The 15619-nt window shown below is 46.5% G+C and overlaps 1 protein-coding gene across 3 annotated transcripts in view; it reads left to right on the top strand.

The window, feature by feature from the left end:
• Positions 1-15619, top strand: part of TESC (tescalcin) — a 60292-nt gene that overhangs the window by 7465 nt on the left and 37208 nt on the right. The window lies entirely within an intron of this gene.

The raw sequence follows: 15619 nt of genomic DNA, 5'->3' as shown, positions 1-15619 counted from the left end.
GCCAATTTACAGATGGGCAAACTGAGGTTTGGACACAGGAAATGACTGCCCAAGGTCACTTAGTTGCCGAGTAGGGAACCCAGACTCAAAACCAGACCTTCTAGTGGGATTTGCAAGTGCCGGGAGAAACCGCCTCTCCCGCATGCTGGGAACCCCACATGCTCTGGACTGAGACTCTGAGAGTCGGCACATCTGTATGATCTGGGGGAGGCCATGCTGTTACCCCACAACCTCCTCATTAGAGTTCCACACATTGTTTACCGAGTCGGCAAGGGGAGAACTGAACCTTGAGGCAGATAGGATTGGTTCTGGGTGATGTGGAAAGTTCTAGAATCTAGGTGGGCTGCCCCCAGGGAGAACAAGCTCAGTAGTGGGCAGTGGGAGGTGAGTGGGGACCGCGGCTGGGAGGAAGAGGCAGGAGGGTGCCGCCCCCTCTGTTTCCTAGGGTCTCACTGGGTGGCTCAGGTCTGTTTCAGAAGAATTTGTGTTTTCTCTATGCAAGCCACTGGCAGTCCTCTCCAAGACGTCCTCGCTCCGCAGATTGGTGGTAATTAGATCCCCGCTGCATCTTTCTTTCTTGCCTCCCCTGCCGCCACCCTGGCAGGATATTTTTTTGTGAGTTAATGGTCTCCAGAATGCACCGTGGAAATTTAATCAACGCTCAGACACGCCATACGGCCCAGTAATACAAACAGAATAACCTGGGTGCTGATGATGCTTTTCCCTTTGCAAAGCACTTTAGGATCTGTTATCTCAAGCTGGGGGAATGAGGTGTTTTCAGCTCAGAAGGGCCCATGGTTCTGGGAAGAAAAGTCAGGGCCTCTTTTGTTCTTTTGTCCATGCTGGTGTGACTGTACAGGGTGAGGGCCTGGGCACCCCTGGTCCTGCCAGCCTTCCTGTTGCCTGCTCCAGCTTAATTATTAATTTATAAAACCAGAAGGTCGAGTGGGTGATTTCCGCTGGTGGTGGTGGCCACGGAGCACTAGGACAAAAAGGCTCTTTGTCGTCCCAGCGGTGTGACCTTTGCAGACCGGCACTCTGTCAGGAGCAAGCCTTCCGTTCTTGGCACTGCTCCCTGGCAGGTTAGTGGAGGTCTCAGGGCCCAGGTGCCTCCAGGAGGGGAGGGCAGGTGGCCAGACCGGAGACAGCAGTTCCCAAAGGGGGGCTGTAGAGGCCAGCTTGCCCCATGTGCTGAGGTTGGAAGAGGGTTCCCTAAGCCCCTCCTGAGCACCTATGCCAGGATCCCAATGATCAGAGAACCCTGAGCAAATACCCAGCACTTTGCAGGCCTTACCCACCTGGTAGTTCTAAGGTGGTCCCCTGTCTTGCCCTTGCCTGCATTCCCCCAAGGACCTCAGCCAGAGTCCCACTATGGCACACAGGTGGCTTCTCACCACCTGTCCTTTTCCAGCAGATAGATGTGGGTTTATATCATGGTATTGCCTCTTACTGTCTAGGCAAAGCACTTTGCCTCCCTGAGCCTCAGTTTCCTCATCTGTAAAATGACAGCAAAAATAGAACCTGTGTCACCAAATGTTGCGAGGATTAAGTTAGAATTTGGGCAAAGCTCTTGACCCGTCCTCAGTGCTTGTGAGTTACTGGCAGTTACTAATCATTTCAACTGGGAACATTTCAGGAGCTGGCTATGTATCTCCTTTTAAAGGGCATGCTATAAATTTTTTTAGTAATTCATTTCATTTTTTATATGTCTGCTATCTTGGACATGCCTAAACTTAATCACCATCTCTGCCTTTGTGCTCATAATTGGGGACCTTAATGTACTTTAATTTGTATCACTCCATAGTATTTAAGAACCTACATATTCATTATTATTCAATGCAGACACTATTAATTCTTGCAACCACTCTTCCTTATGGATATAGTTTTCTTATTTAATGCATGTTTCTGTAGATTTTTCAGTGAGGCTCTGTGAGTTGTAAACTTTGAAAATATTGTTATTTTGCAGGCATGCATGAATGAACATTTGGCTGGGTGTAAAATGTAAGGTTGCTGGATATTTTGTTTTCAGCGATTCATTTTTGGTCTTGTTGCTGTTGAGAAATCAGCTGTTAGTCTAATTGACATTTCTTTGTAGAAACCTATTTTCCCTTTTCCCTCTTTTAAAATTTTTGTCATTGGTGTTTTGTACATGCTATGTCTGGGTGTGGATTTATTTTTATTTATCCTGGGAATGGTGTATGTTGTTTGATTCTAAAGAAAGTTCATATCTTCCATTATGAAAATATTGTCTCTCCCCTTTCTCTTTATCTTCTTCATTAGTAATTCCTATTAGAAAAATGTTGGTTCATCTCATTCTGTCTGCATGCCTCTTAATCTTTCTTTCATATTTTCTTTTTATTTCTCTGTGCCATATGCTGGCTCATTTCCTTAGCTCCATCTTCCAGTTCACTAATTCTCTCTTCAGCTATTAATAACCTTGCTGCCTTAACCTATTAAATTTCAAAAAATTGCAATGACTTGTAAAAAAATGTTTATAGGTGCTATATAGTTTTCAAATTCACCTCTTTTTCATAGGGTATGGTTCTTCCGTTGTTTGTAATAATTTAAAGCCTACTATATAGTCTCTTCTGTTTTGCCTTCTTGGAGTGCCATTCCTTTTGTTAATTGTGTCTGCTGATTCTCCCTTATGGTGGTTCATTTGCTTCTATGGTTTGGTTTTTGATTATAAGCTCATCTTTGGGCTTTCTCCCAACTCCCCTTGGCCCTTCCCCCTACCACCCCACAGGATTCCTGTGTGCCCTGGGTTTTAGAAGAGCCTTACACAGTGCATTTGCATTTCTTGTGCTAGGTATCTCAAGGTTTTCACCAGTATGAAAACACTTTTCACATTAACTCCTTGGTTTGGGTCTCCTGCCCCACAGAGACTTGGATTTTTCACCAGTGTGTGGCTCAGTCTTGGAGTTTGGATTCGTTGCAGAAGCCTGCTCTTTCCCCTGCCATCTCCCTAGCAGAGATGGCTTTCTTTTTATTCTCTGGGCCAGTGGGGAACGTTTTTTCTGACGCACCTGATGTGCAGAGGCAGCCTTTTGTATTTCAGCTTTTTAGAGGGGTTTCAGCTCCAGTTCATGCAGACCCAAGGTCTCTTCTGTCACTCAGTGGACTTGAAGTCCCCACCCTTAGCTGTTGGAGCCTGAAACCATTCTAACACCTGGGCCACCTCAGCAGCATCTGTCACTAACCCTGCTGGTTCCCGGTCTCTTCCTTGCCCCTGGCACTTGGGTATTGCCCTGTCCTTCCATTTAGCTGGACATTACATTTGTTTCTTGTTTTATCCAGTGTTTGTAATGGAAGGCAGAGTCTGTATTAGCTCCGAGTAGCAGGACCTGAAATTCCTGATCTAAGTGTCCTACTGAAGTAAGCCTTGTACTTTTTTTTTTTTTTTTTTTTTTTTGAGACAGAGTCTCACTCTGTCACCCAGGCTGGGGTACAGTGGCACAATCGCGGCTCACTGCCACCTCCGCCTCCCAAGTTCAAGTGATTCTTGTGTCTCAGCCTCCTGAGTAGCTGGGATTACAGGCATGCGCCACGACGCCCGGCTAAGTTTTGCATTTTTAGTAGAGACAGGGTTTTGCCATGTTGGCCAGGCTGGTCTCAAACTCCTGGCCTCAAGTGATGCACCCGCCTCAGTCTCCCAAAGCGCTGGGATTACAGGCGTGAGCCACTGTGCCCGGCCAACCTTGTACTTTAGATAAGCCTGTTTCTGCTTGATTTGGCCTCAGGATAAATCTGGAACTGAAGATAGTTCTGGAAGGCTGTGAAAACCTGTTTCTTAGATGCTCTGAAAGACACCCACTCACCCACTCTCAAAATCTTTCCTGATTCACTGTTGCTTTTTTCCCCCTTCATCATCTTTAGTCTTTTTATTAAAATGGAGAAATTTTTCTCCAATTACATAAATGATATGTATTTATTGTTCCATCCCTCCTCAGTTTGGGCATACAGCCTAGCCAATGGCTATGCAAATAGAATCTAAAGTCATGGACCTCGGTCTAAATCCCAGTTCTGCTGCTCCTAGCTGTGTGACCTTCAGGGAGTGACTTAGCCTCTCTGAGACTCAGTTTCTTTATCTATAAAATGGGTGTGATTACCACCCTAAAAGGGAGGCACCCTAAAAGCGAGGACTGACTAAGATAATTCCAGGCATTTGGCTGAGTCCTAGCCTCTGGGTAAATGTTAACACATGGTGGTTATTATATTATTATTTATTTATTGAGACAGAGTCTCGCTCTGTCACCCAAGCTGGAGTGCAGTGGTGCGATTTCGGCTCATTGCATCCTCCACCTCCCAGGTTCAAGCGATTCTCCTGCCTCAGCCTCCCAAGTAGCTGGGATGACAGACGTGCACCAGCACGCCCAGCTAAAGCACATAGTGGTTATTATTACTGCTATAAGGCGCATGGTAAAGAACAGAGCATAGCTGTAGGAAGGGAACATAGATGAGCAAAACAGACTGTGATTTTTAAAGTCACGAGCACCCACTCTGACAGCTTTCTCAGTTGCCTTATTGCTCATGAGAGAAGAGTAGATTCTAAAGTCAATTCACTCTGTCCCAGCTTCCCCTTCAATCCTGAGAATTGGAGGATTCATTCAGGGTAGGAAAAAACCCACAGAGATCCTAACAGGACCCTTGGTATCCGAGGTTGAAATAAACACTGCTGACATGGGCCTGCGGCAGCTCTTACCAGAAATTCCTTGGCTTTCACACTTACAAAGTGGGTTGAAGTTGGCGTGAAAAGGGTATTAAGGTGCTGCATAAATGCCAGCAATTAATCTTCGAGCCTCTGCTGCTGCTGCTCTGAAGGACAGAATTGGGTTTGAGAGCTTCCTTCTCAAGGCCAAGTGCACCCAAATGCATCGTTGGTTAATTTTAACAACCGAGCAGCTAAGAGTGATCTGTGATGTATACGAGTTCAGCACATGGCATCCAAGGAAAAGGCAGGTGAAGGAGAGGAGCCGGCATCCAGCATCGCGAAGTGCCCTGCGTGTGCCGGGCATGAGAGGGTAGTCCCCTGTGGAGTGGCTCCTGCAAGGCTAAGGAGGCTGTCCCTCCCTGCCTTCCTCCCAAGGCCCAGGGTTAGTCATTGTTTTGGCTGTAGCCGCAGGAGGCATGCAAGTTGCTGTGTCCCTGGTGAGCCTGGATCCAGCTGAACAGCCATGATGGTATCACGGGATTACTTAGGGAACAATGATAACAGTCCCGGCAACCCCAGCGTCTCCTGCGTCTCCTACGTCTCCTACCAGATCCTGTGCTAAGGGTGTGCATGTTCTTTTTAAAAATTGATGCAAAATTCATGTAACATAAAATTTACCATTTTAGGTTGGGTGCTGTGGCTCACACCTGTAATCTCAGCACTTTGGGAGGCTGAGGTGGAAGGATCACTTGAGGCCAGGAGTTCGAGACCAGCCTGGGCAACATAGCAAGACCCTGTCTCTACAAAAGAAAAATTAAAAAAATTAGCTAGGTGCTATGGTGTGCACCTGTAGTCCCAGCTACTCGGGAGGCTGAGGCAGGAGGATCACTTGAGTCCAGGAGTTTGAGGCTGCTGTGAGCTGTGATCGTGCCATTGCACTCCATCTGCCTGGGTGACAGAGTGAGAGACCCTGTCTCAAAAAAAAAAGTTACATTGTAACCGTTTTATAGTATACAGTTCAGGCTAGGAGCAGTGGCTCATGCTTGTAATCCCAGCACTTTGGGAGGCCGAGGTGGGCAGATCACTTGAGGTCAGGAGTTTGAGACCAGCCTGGCCAACATGGTGAAACCCCATCCCTATTAAAAAAAAAAATTAAAGTGTATAATTCATTGGCATTAAGTACTTTCACAATGATATGAAAACATCACCATATCTATTTCTAGAGCATTTTCATCGCCCTCCAAAAAACCTCATACCCATTAGCAGTCACTCCCCATTTCCTCCTCTCCCAGCCCCTGGCAACCACTAATCTGCGTTCTGCCTGTGTGGATCTGCCTGTCTGGGGCATTTCATGTAAATGGCATCCTGCAGTAGGCCGGCCTTGTATATCTAGCATTATCCCTTCTTGGAGTGTGACAGGGCTGCCTCCCTTTGTATTGCTTTATAACATCTCATCACCTGGATATACCCATTTTGTTTTTGCACTCACCAGTTGTTGGACGTTGAGTAGTTGCCACATTGGTGGTTGTGATTGTGAATAGCTCGTGGTGGTTTTTCATGGTGTGAACAACCTCATGAGGGAGGACGTCCCATTGTCACCTCTGTATCACAGAGGAGGAAGCAGCCTCATGAGTTCAGGGTGACAGCTGAGTGGGATGCATAGCAGAGACTCACAGCAGCCTCCCCCAGCAGCGCTGTCAGGAGCTCACCTTTCCATCTGGCCTGGCTCACCTCTGTATTCCGGGATTTCCCCAATGTTTAGGTTGAGTCCTGGCCTCCTGCTCCCATCCCCGTGGCCTAGAACCTCCACTGCAACCCTGGTGCCCGCTGGACAGCTGAAGCAGCGTTTGCTGTCCTGCATCCTGGCGAGGGGATGTGCGTTTCCAGCGGAATGGGGCCGCGCTTTTTGCATCTGCTTCCCTGGCCTCTAGCAAGCACCTAGCAAACCAGAGGTGCTCAGAGGGCCATGCAAGCACAGGTGGGGCCTTAGGGTGCCCTTCAGGGCCCACACACACTCCCGGGGGCCAGCAGGGGTTGTGGGAAGAGCAGGCAGTGGTGTGCATGCCCCTCATCTGGGTCCTGGGACTACAGGCTCACAGAGTCCTGGTGCCCCAAAATGGATGGGAGCGCGTGCTGACATTCTCTTTCCTCCTGAGTCAGGGGAGGGAGGCCGGACTCCAGGATGGATTTCAGGCCTGCTCCTCTGCCCCTGGGCCCCTCCCATCCTCCCTGTTCTGGACCATTGTCCTTGACCCCCTACCCTGTGTGGCTCTCCTCCCGCTGGTGATGCCTTGCTCAGCACAGCAGGGCCACAAGCAGGTCTCCACAGCCTGATGGAGGCCTGGGCCAGGCAGGCAATGCACTTAACCCAGCATTCAGAACCCTTTGCAGTCGAATGCCAGTATTTTTTAACCCAGCGGATTTCTGCCTCCTCTTAATGAAAGGGGAAAATCTGGCCTCCCATGGCAGCAACTGGCTGGAGGGAACGGTGGCAGCCCCTTCGACAGGGTGGGGCTCCAGTTCATGCCTGCACGGGCGCCTTCTCTCACTTCATGCCTTTCTGACCCTGGAGACACCGAAATTTTCAACCCCACCTTGACAGCATCTGAGGAAGGAATTGGCTTCTATTGCCCCTTCATCCCCACAGTTAAACGGTTTTTACATTGACACCTAATTCACAGCTGATGACATTTAGCATTTAAAAGTGTACAGTTCAGTGGCTTTTAGTATATTCACAAAGTTATACAAACATCACCACTGTCTAATTGTTTTTTGTTTTTGTTTTTTTTTTGAGATGGAGTCTTGCTCTGTCACCCAGGCTGGAGTTCAGTGGTGCTATCTCAGCTCACTGCAACCTCCGCCTCCTGGGTTCAAACGATTCTTCTGCCTCAGCCTCCCCAGAAGCTGGGACTACAGGTGCGTGTCAACACATTTGGCCAATTTTTGTATTTTCAGTAGAGACAGGGTCTCATGTTAGCCTAGCTGGTCTTGAACTCCTGTCCTCAAATGATCTACCCGCCTCAGCCTCCCAAAGTGCTGGGATTACAGGTGTGAGCCACAGTGCCTGGCCACCACTACCTAATTGTAGAAAAACTTATCACCCCCAAAAGGATACCCACTGGCAGTCACTTCTCATTCCCTCAACAACCTCCAGCCCCTGGCAACCATCAATCTACTTTCTTTCTCACTAGATTTGCCTGTTCAGGGCACTTCGTATAAATGGGATCATACACCGTGTGGCCTTGTATGTCTGGCTTCTTTCACATCGTGTGATTATTTCAAGGTTTATCCATGGCGTAGCATTTACCAATGCTTCATTTCTTTTTTTGCTGAATAATATTCTGTCATCTGGATGTGCCCATTTTGTTCACCCATTCCTTTGTTGATGGACGTTTGGATTGTTTCCACCTCTTGGCACTTATGAACAGTGCTGCTTTGAACATTGGTTACAGGTTTCTGGTGTGGACGAACATTTTCTTTTATCTCAGGTATAAATGGAATTGTTGGCCGGGCGCAGTGGCTCACGCCCGTAATTCCAGCACTTTGGGAGGCCGAGGTGGGTGGATCACCTCAGATCAGGAGTTCAAGGCCAGCACAGCTAAAACGGTGAAACCCCATCTCTACTAAAAATACAGAAATTAGCCAAGAGTGGTGGCACATGCCACCCAGTGCAGGGAGGCTGAGGCAGGAGAATCACTTGAACTCAGAAGGCAGAGATTGCAGTGAGCTAAGATTGCACCACTGTACTCCAGCCTGGGCGACATAGCAAGACTCTGTTTCAAAAAAAAAAAAAATTGTTTTGGAGTAGAATTGCTGGATTACATGGTAATTCTATATTTAATTGATTGAGGAACTACCAAACTGTTTTCCACGGTGGTTATACCATTTAAATCCTCACTAGTAATGTATGAGAGTTTCAGTTTCTCTATAGCCTCATCAACATCTATTATTTCTTTTATTTATCATTATAGTCATCATGGTTAAAAAAATTTTAACCCAAATACAATTATACAAGTAATCTCCGTAAATTGCAGAAAAGTTAAGGGGCAGATAACCAAATTTAGGGTCAAAGGGAGGAGGAGAAAAATGGTCTGTAATTCCACCATCTGAAAACAACTGACTACTATTATTTTGTTGTATACCCTTTTCTATTTTTTCTTGTGCACATGTGTATATCAATATGAACTTTCGCATGTAAATGAGATCTTAGTCTGTTGGATTTTCCACTCAACAACATGCCATATGACATTTTCCGATGTCCCACAATATTTAAAAAATATTTATAAAGGCTGTGTAGTATTCCGACTTCAGGATGTACCAGGACTAATCTGTCTCGTTTTCTGTGGCTCAGTATTTCCCCCAATTTCTTTTCTTTTTCCTTTTTTTTTTTATTTTTGAGACAAAGTCTCGCTCTTGTCCCCCAGGCTGGAGTGTGATGGCACGATCTCGGCTCACTGCAACCTCCGCCTCCCAGGTTCAAGCGATTCTCCTGCCTCAGCCCCCTGAATAGCTGGGATTACAGGCACCTGCCACCATGCCCGGCTAATTTTTGTATTTTTAGTAGAGATGCGGTTTTACCACGTTGGCCAGGCTGGTCTAGAACTCCTGACCTCAGGTGATCCACCCACCTCAGGTGATCCACCCGCCTCAGCTTCCCAAAATGTTGGGATTACAGGCTTGAGCCACTGCGCCCAGCCAATTTCTTTTCTTTTTGTTTTGAGACAGCCCCTCGCTCCGCTGCTTATGCTGGAGTGCGATCTTGGCTCACTGCAACCTCAACTTCCCAGGCTTAAGTGATCCTCCCACCTCAGCCTCACTAGTCCACGCCCAGCTAATTTTTTGAATTTTTTTTTTTTTGTATAGATGGAATCTTCCTGTCTTGCCCAGGCTAGTCTTGAACTCTTGGGCGCAAGTGATCCTCCCACTTCAGCTTCCCAGAGTGCTGGGATTACAGCCAGGAGCCACCACACCTGGCCCATTTCCCCTAATTTTTTTCATTTCTTGTTTTTTTTTTTTTTTGAGACAGAGTTTTTGCTCTTGTTGCCTAGGCTGGAGTGCAGTGGCACCATCTCAGCTCACTGCAACCTCTGCCTCCCAGGTTCAAGCGATTCTCCTGCCTCAGCCTCCTGAGTAGTTGGGATTATAGGCGTGCACCACCACACCCAGCTAATTTTTGTATTTTTAGTAGAGATGGGGTTTCACCATGTTGGCCAGGCTGGTCTCAAACTCCTGACCTCAGGTGATCCACCAGCCTCGGCCTCCCAAAGAGCTGGGATTAAAGGAGTGAGCCACCACACCCAGCCCCCTGATTTCTTACTGTTCTAAACAGGCAACCATGATTACCCTCGTCTGTTCATCTTTATACACCTGTCTTAATTCCTCAGGATTTGTTCCTAGGGATCAAGTTCTGATTCAAAGGGTATATACCAGTGCTGCCCAACACAAATAATAATGTGAGGTGTAATCATGGTAAATTTTTTAGTAGCTGTAATGTAATTACATTATGTAATGTAATTCTAAATTTTCTCATGGCCACATTAAGACAAGTAAAGAAATTAATGGTGTGATGAATTTTAATAGTGTATTTTATTTAGCACATTATATTTAAAATATGATCATTTTTACCATATGATCAATATCAAAAGTTATTGCAGTCGTCTGTGTTCTTTTTTGTACTTAGTCTTGGCAGGCTGGTGTGTGGTTTCCACTTCAGCACATCTCAGTCTGGGCTCACCACCTTCAAGGGCTTAGCAGCCACTTGGACAGGCAGGTGTGTTCCTTCACGTTGAAGTTTTTGATACAAAGTGACAGTTCGCCTTCAACCCCAAAAGATTAGGCCAGTTAAACTCCCACCAGCTCCATGGACTGGTGTGCATTTCCCTCAGGTTGAAATCTAAAACCAGAAATAATGAGGTCCAGCTGCCAGGAACCAAAGCCCATTCTGCCCATCATCCCCATGGCAACTGTGACCTCAGGGCCCTGGAGAAGGGCTCAGAGGTGAGGACCAAGGAAACTGGAAAAGCTTCCAACCCAGGAGCCCTTGAGGAAAAGGCAGGTCTTTCCGTGGGCTTTGGGGCCCTGATGCAGGCAGACGTGCATCAGGTGCTTACGCGAGAGGCCCTGCTGGGGGCCCAGGGTCAGCCCGGGGGTGGGGGTGGGGGTGGGGAAGGGGTGGAGGGGCGCAGTTAGGAGGAAGCAGCTCACCAGACATGTTGGGTTAGACCAGCTCCACCTGCCAGGGCCTGGGGTGTTCTGAAAGTCAGTTCCTGAGGCTTCAGAAATCATCCTTTCTCTCAGTTACTGTGCCGGAGGGGTCTTGCCTGAGCTGTGAGCAGAGCCCTTGGCTCCAGGGATTTGGGTGTCAAAAAGAGGGCCCCAGAAGTGGGAGGTTGTCTTCCTAATCCTTTGCTTTCAATCAGGCAGGACAGAGGGAGTATGTGTATGTGAATTTGCACGTGTGTGCATGTTTTTTTTTTTTTCCATCACCCAGGCTGGAGTGCAGTGGTGTGATCTCGGCTCACTGCAACCTCTGCCTCCCGGGTTCAAGTGATTCTCCTGCCTCAGCCTCCCAAGTAGCTGGGATTACAGGTGTGCCCCACCACGCCTGGCTGATTTTTGCATTTTTAGTAGAGATGGGGTTTCACCATGTTGGCCGGGCAGGTCTCGAACTCCTGGCCTCCAGTGATCCGCCTACCTCAGCCTCCCAAAGTGCTGGATTACAGGCATGAGCCGCCGCGCCCAGCCTTGCATTCGCTTTGGATGCTGTTAACTGGAAACTCTTCATTAGATAAACTTGATCTAGGATGATTTATATACCTCTTCCTAGCTGTGGGACCTTGGGCACATCCCGGAGTTCTCATCTCTAGAATGGGCGTAGAATCATACCTACCTAACAGAACTAAGGAGAGGGTTGTACCAGCCCAGGCTTATCCAAGTAGTTGAACACAGGGGCCAGGAAACGGTAAATGCTCAGTTAATGTCTGCCCTTGTTGTTATGATTATGCATGTAATTTATTTTTTAAATAGCTTTCACACACCATGAGATTCACCCCCATTTAAATTGAACCCCATAGTTTTAGTATAATCACAGGGTTATGTAACCATCAAAACAATATAATTTTAGAACATTTTTATCTCTCTCCAAAAGAAACTCCAGTGCCCATTAACAGTGTCTCCCTGTTCTCCCTCTCCAGCCCTTCCCCTCCCTGGCCTCAGGCAACCACTGGTGTACTTTCTGTTCCTAAGGATTTGTCCATCTGAGCATTTCATGCAAATGGAATCATCCCATGTGTGTCCTCTCCAGTGGCCTCTTTCACACACCAGGATGCTTTCAAGGTAACGCTTTTTTTTTTTTTTTGAGATGGAGTCTCGCTCTGTCACCCAGGCTGGAGTGCAGTGGCACGATCTTGGCTCACTGCAACCTCCACCTCCCGGGTTCAAGTGATTCTCCTGCCTCAGCCTCCCGAGTAGCTGGGATTACAGGTGCCTGCCACCACTCTCAGCTAATTTTTTTATTTTTAGTAGAGATGGGGTTTCGGCATGTTGGCCAGGCTGGTTTCAAACTCCTGACCTCAAGTGATCCACCCGCCTCAGCCTCCCAAAGTGCTGGGATTACAGGCATGAGCCACCATGCCCAGCCATAACTCATCTTTAATAGTGGTTGTTTAGGTGCACTTGTTTAGCTGTAATTTCTAATCATTATTTATCATCAGATCAGTGTGTTTTGGGGGTTAAGTGATCATACAAAAGGAGACAGACAAATAAAAAAAAGAAAACAAAACACAGAACTCCACGTTTTCTGCCAGACAGACTGAGTTCAAATTGTGGGTCTGCCTCTGTCAAGGTCAGTGACCTTGAGCAAGTTACATCCCTTCTGTGCCTCAGTTTGTTCTTCTATAAAACGGAAACAGTATGTCCCTCATAGGGTCATGGAAGGAACTAAAGAAGATGATGTGTGCCTGGGACACAGTACTCAGCCAGTGAATGACTTATTAATAGTGATATTTATGAGATCTCTCAGCCATCTAGATAGGATCATGTTGTAGGCTGAAAAACTTCATCACAAGACTAATACATATACATTGTACATTAGAGAAAAATTGGAAAATATAGATGAACCAAAAGCAAAACAGTCTTTAATCCAGGTATTGAGATGAGAAATAATAATTATTATTTTGGGGAAAATAACTCTAGGATTTTTAAATTACTTAAACACATTTGTATATTTTTATGTCTTTTCCACAACACAGAGTTGTGCTCTCTCAGTAGCAAGCTGTTTTTAGGCAGTATTATGTGGAATGTATTTCTATGCAAATACACAACTTCACTATTAAAGGCAGTATACCTAAAAACAATTTTTTTTTCTCCATCTTGCACTCTAAAGGTATACTTTAAAAAAAAATTGGCTAAACATACCAAAAAGTGTTTGACCAATCTGTTTTTTTTTTTTGGAGCAGAGTCTTGTTCTCTTGCCAAGGCTGGAGTGCAGTGGCGTGATTTTGGCTCACTGCAACCTCCGCCTCCCGGGCTCAAGCGATTCTCCTGCTTCAGTCTCCCAAGTAGCTGGGATTACAGGTACCTACCACCATGCCTGGCTCATCTTTGTATTTTTAGTAGAGACGGGGTTTCATCATGTTGGCCAGGTCTCAGACTCCTGACCTCAGGTGATCTGCCCACCTCAGCCTTCCAAAGTGCTGGGATTCCAGGCGTGAGCCACTGCGCCCAGCCCCAATCTGCTTTTGATGGTCACTTAGGGCAAGTCGAATTTTAAGCTATTTTAAAGAATGCAGAGTTGAACACATTTATGTATTCATGTTTTTGTACCTGTTGCGTCTATTATTTTTAGGATACATTCCTGCCAAGTGGAATTACAATTTTAAAAAATTTTTATTCATTTTTCTTTTTTCTTCCCAGATCTCCTTTAGTCAGGGAGGAATAACACATTTTTTTTTTTTTTTTTAGTAAATGTTTTGTCATGATATAGTACACATCCAGAACAGTGCATCACTCATAAGCATACACACAGCTCTTTGAGGTTTCCGAGAACACGACTATGTAAAGTGTATGGAGATCTAGAAATGGAACATTCCTAGTACCCAGAACTCCCTTTGCACTCCATTCAAATTACTCCTCCTCATCTCATCCTCCAAAAGTCATTTATAATGTTAGCGTCATCTATGATGCTTCCCTTAAGAGCAGCCACTATCTTGACCTCTAACATTGTAGTTGAGTTTTGCCTGTTTTTGAACTTTATGCAAATAGAATCATAAACTATGTACACTTTCCTGTCTGGCTGCTTTTGTCTGTGATTATCTATATTGTTCATTTTCATTGCTGTGTGCTATTCCATTGCTTGACTATACTACACATTAACACTCTACTCTGCCATTGTTGGGCATGTGGGTAGTTTCCAGTTTAGGACGATTCCAATGGCACCGCCATGACATCTTTGTACGCATGCTTGGGTGAACAGAAGTATGCATTATTTGTGTACATACCTAGGAGTGGAATTGCTAGGCCATGAAGTATGCCAGTGTCCCTGCTGACATACCTATGATATAAATGGCCATATTTTCCTGCAGAAAGGTAGAAATTGCACTTTGATGATTCACCTAACCGTCCCAAGTGTCAGTGGCTACATCTGTAACGAGAGGATACAGCCCCCTCCTAGAGTGTTGGGAGGAAGAGGTGAGCTAATCATTGGAGCCGTGCCCACAGGAAGTAGGGAGCCCTCAGTCTGGGTTGGCAGCCTTAATGAGCTGCTGGAGATGCTTGAGAATACTGAGCTGTTGATTCTTGAAGAGCCTGAGGGCAAAAAACAATGAGCAGGAAGTGAGGTGACCAGTTGGCCCCAGAAATTAGCTGCCTCTGTAACAGGAGCAAAACAGTGCTTAGGGGTAGGGAATGCTGGGAGGACTGAGGTGGGAGGTCACAGCTCCGCAGCCCAGCCCGTGTTTTGGAAAGGTTTGCGTGAACTCTATATAGTCCCCAGGAACCAGACCTAAAGGCCTTGAGCGCCAAAGTACTCTGGGCAGACAGGCGATATTAGTTCGTGGTGAAGGCTGGCTTTGGGGTCGGTTGCACAGACTTAGAGTTCAGTCCCAGCTCTGCTTCTGTGTGTTGTGGGATCTTAAGTGCTCTCTGAGCTGCAGTTTTCAAATTATAAAACTGAGATAACGGCCGGGCGTGATGGTTCACACCTGTAATCCCAGCACTTTGGGAGGCTGCGGTGGGCGGATCACTCAAGGTCAGGAGTTCAAGACCAGCCTGGCCAGCATGGCGAAACCCCGTTTCTACTAAACATACAAAAATTAGCTGGGCATGGTGGTGCGTGCCTGTAATCCCAGCTACTTGGGAGGCTGGGGCACGAGAATCACTGGAACACGGAGGCAGAGGTGGCAATGAGCTGAGATTGCACCACTGCGTTCCAGCCTGGGTGACAGTGTGTGACTCTGTCTCAAAACAAACAAAAAACCTGAGATAATATCCACTCACTTATTGAGTTATTTTGATAATGAAGTGAGAAATGCAGATCACTGTTTAATATTGTGCATTTTTTAGAGACAGGGTCTTACCCCGTCACCCAGATTGGAGTCCTTCCATTTCTTTGCTCCACCAGATTCTCCATACATTTCTCAGTATAGGTTTCCCAGATCATGTCCAACACCAGCCTGAACCCTTATTTCCTCTCGCTACTCATCTGACTCTGAGTCTGTGACTATAAAAAGCCCCTTTCTCAGCTAGGATAAAACTCATCTTCTGGAGTGGAAGAGGAAGAGTCAGACAACCAGATGCAATTTTCTCTAGGCTGGGTGTGGTGGCTCATGCCTGCAATCTCAGCACCTTGGGAGGCCGAGGCAGGCAGACTGCTTGAGTCCAGGAGTTTGAGACCAGCCTAGGCAACATGGTGAAACCCTGTATCTCTTAAAAAAAAAAAATATATATATATATATATACACACACACACAC

This window comes from Pongo pygmaeus, chromosome 10, assembly GCF_028885625.2.
Source record: "Pongo pygmaeus isolate AG05252 chromosome 10, NHGRI_mPonPyg2-v2.0_pri, whole genome shotgun sequence".
Classification (NCBI taxonomy): Eukaryota; Metazoa; Chordata; class Mammalia; order Primates; family Hominidae; genus Pongo; species Pongo pygmaeus.
Note: the sequence above shows the minus strand (reverse complement) of the source record. Positions and strands in the feature narration are given on the sequence as shown.